Here is a 3,879-nt window from a genome sequence, read left to right on the forward strand (position 1 = left end):
CCGACAGGTGGGTCCCGCTGGCTGCCGGCCCCTTGGTCGATAGGCAGGCCCCACTGTCCAGAACCTTGTCGGCGGCTGGTTACTGTTGCTCTATCTTGGTGACGTGGGCTTCGTCGAGGTAAGCGTGGCTACAGTGCCGCCGCCCGGCGGGCGATTGCTGTAGCCTCACCGCGTCTTGTCTCCTTAATGGGATGTCTCCTTCGAGGGAGGCGGCAAGCCGGCTGCGGGGAGCCGGCTCTGTCTTGGGCCGACTGGGGAAGGCGTGGCCGCCTTCGGGTGTCTCTCTACCCGAGGGGGCCCACCGCCCGTGGGCTGTACTGGTAGTCCATCGTGGATGTCATCAGGGTCAACATGGCAACAGTGTTGCGCCGGACGGGTCATGGTCACCCGTACGGCGCACTGTGCCGGTCGTGCTCCGGGATTCGGGGGTGGCAGGCTTCATTATAGTCGTGCCCCGTCACATCACCGTTAGGGGGATGCAAACTTTGAGGGTACGGTCTCGACCGCTTTGTGGGAGCCGGCTTCTTGGAATCGGCCTTCTCGCGGCCGGCTTCTCGAAGCCGGCCCTCCCGTGGCTTCCTTTGCGAGGGCTAAAGTCGGGCCGCCTTCCGATAGCCGGCCTGGGTGACGGCCAGCAAGGGGAGGGCGGCCCCACGTCTTGGGTTCTTGAGAGCCGTACGGGCTCGTAATTTTTTCAGAAGGGCCAGGGGAAGCCGGCTAGGCTACCCATGGCTATTTACTCCGACAATTAGCTATGAGTTATAATGATTTAGCTTGTGTGCCAACATGCTATTGAGATGATTATGATGTGGTATGATGGGGTGGTATCCTCCTTTGAATGATTTAAGTGCCTTAACTTGGCACATGTTCACGTATGTAGTTGAAACAAAATCAACATAGCCTTCACGATATTTATGTTCATGGTGGATTATATCCTACTCATGCTTGCATCCAATGTTTATTAATTTAATGCATGTACATGGCTGTTGTCGCGCTCTAGTTGGTCGCTTCCCAGTCTTTTGCTAGCCTTCACTTGTACTAAGCGGGAATACTGCTTGTGCATCCAATCCCTTAAACCCCAAAGTCATTCAAGATGAGTCCACCATACCTACCTATATGCGGTATCTACCTGCCGTTCCAAGTAAATTTGTATGTGCCAAACTCTAAACCTTCAAATAATCATTTTGTTTTGTATGCTCGAATAGCTCATGTATCAATCAAGGATGTCCTTATCTTCCGTGTTAGGCGGGTTATTCTCAAGAGGAGTGGACTCCGCTCCTCACTCACAAGAAAATGGCTGGTCACCGGGATGCCCAGTCCCATGCTTTATGCAAACTAAATCAAAATTAATTGCAAACAAAACTCCCCCTGGGACCTGATGTATGTTGGAGGCACTCGTTGTTTCGAGCAAGCCATGGATTGATGCTTGTTGGTGGAGGGGGAGTATAAACTTTACCATTCTGTTTGGGAACCGCCTATAATGTGTTTAGCATGGAAGATATCGCCATCTCTTAGTTGTTACATTGACAATGAAAATATACCGCTCAAAACACAATTTATCTCTATTTCAAAACCGAGCTCTGGCACCTCTACAAATCCCTACTTCCCTCTGCGAAGGGCCTATCCATTTACTTTTATGTTGAGTCATCACCCTCTTATTAAAAAGCACTAGCTGGAGAGCACAGCTGTCATTTGCATTCATCACTGTTAATTTATATTGGGTGTGACTATGATTGGATCTCTTTTACCATGAATTACAATGTCTAGTCAGTCCTTGATCTTTAAAGGTGCTCTGCATTTATGTTTTGCGGTCTCAGAAAGGGCTAGCGAGATACCATCTTGTTATATCATATTATGATTGTTTTGAGAAAGTGTTGTCATCCGAGATTTATTATTATGGCTTGCTATTTGATTGTGCTATTGATATGAGTAATCATGAGACCTGAGAATTATTGCAAATGTGGTTAGTTATGATCTATGCTGAAAACTTGAATGCTGGCTTGACATAGTTACAACAACAAGAGCAAAAAGAATTTGTAAAAGTTTTTCTTTCTTTCTTTTAGTTTGTCAACTGAATTTCTTGAGGACAAGCAAGGGTTTAAGCTTGGGGGAGTTGAGACGTCTCCGTCGTATCTACTTTTCCAAACACGTTTGCCCTTGTTTTGGACTCTAACTTGTATGATTTGAATGGAACTAACCCGGACTAGCGTTGTTTTCAGCAGAATTGCCATGATGTTGTTTTATGTGCAGAAAACAAATATTCTCGGAATGACCTGAAACTCCACGGAACATCTTAGAAAAAATAAAAAAAATCCTCGCCAAAGATGAAGACCAGGGGGGCCACACCCTTCTCACGAGGGTGGGGGGCGCGCCCCCCTAGGGCGCGCCCCCCTACATCGTGGGCCCCCTGGATGCCCTCCGACGCCAACTCCAACTCTATATATTTGCTTTCGGAGAGAAAAAAATCAGAGAGAAGAAATCATCGCCAAGCCCTAAAACCTCTCGGGAGGGATGATCTGGAGTCCGTTCGGGGCTCCGAAGAGGGGGATTCGTCGTCGTCGTCATCATCAACCATCCTCCATCACCTATTTCATGATGTTCACCGCCGTGCGTGAGTAATTCCATCGTAGGCTTGCTGGACGGTGATGGGTTGGATGAGATTTATCATGTAATCGAGTTAGTTTTGTTAGGGTTTGATCCCTAGTATCCACTATGTTCTGAGATTGATGTTGCTATGACTTTGCTATGCTTAATGCTTGTCACTAGGGCCCGAGTGCCATGATTTCAGATCTGAACCTATTATGTTTTCATGAATATGTGTGAGTTCTTGATCCTATCTTGCAAGTCTATGGTCACCTACTAGTGTTATGATCCGGCAACCCCGAAATGACAATAATCGGGACCACTCCCGGTGATGACCATAGTTTGAGGAGTTCATGTATTCACTATGTTCTAATGCTTTGTTCCGGTTCTCTATTAAAAGGAGGCCTTAATATTCCTTAGTTTCCAATAGGACCCCGCTGCCACGGGAGGGTAGGACAAAAGATGTCATGCAAGTTATTTTCCATAAGCACGTATGACTATATACGGAATACATGCCTACATTACATTGATGAATTGGAGCTAGTTCTGTGTCACACTATGTTATGACTGTTATATGATGAACCACATCCGGCATAATTATCCATCACTGATCCGGTGCCTATGAGTTTTCCATATACTGGTTTACGCTTATTTATTTCCCCGTTGCTACTGTTACAATCACTACAAAATACCAAAAGTATTACTTTAGTTGTCTTTACTTTTGTTGCCGCTACCACCACTATCATATTAATGTGCTACTAAACACTTTGCTGCAGATACTAAGTTTCCAGGTGTGGTTGAATTGACAACTCAGCTGCTAATACTTGAGAATATTCTTTGGCTCCCCTTGTGTTGAATCAATAAATTTGGGTTGAATACTCTACCCTCGAAAGCTGTTGCGATCCCCTATACTTGTGGGTTATCAGTCATCAACACGCGACTGCCAGGCATTCAGAATGTCTGCAGTTGCCGATGCAGGTGGTACACCTAACGGTGCTTCTAGCAATCCTTCTGTGCAGCAATGAGGATAATCCTCAAGTTACGGCCTAGTCCGTGTACTTGCTACCATCATCTTCAACTTTGCTTTCACAAGGAACGCATTAAAATTCAACGGAACAACAACACTGGCCATCTATCTACAACAACATAGATAAGCAAAATACTATCAGGTACTAAGTTCATGATAAATTTAAGTTCAATTAATCATATTACTTAAGAACTCCCACTTAGATGGACATCCCTCTAATCATCTAAGTGATCACGTGATCCAAATTAACTAAACCATGTCCGATCATC

Source organism: Triticum aestivum, chromosome 7A (assembly GCF_018294505.1).
Source record: "Triticum aestivum cultivar Chinese Spring chromosome 7A, IWGSC CS RefSeq v2.1, whole genome shotgun sequence".
NCBI classification, from domain to species: Eukaryota; Viridiplantae; Streptophyta; class Magnoliopsida; order Poales; family Poaceae; genus Triticum; species Triticum aestivum.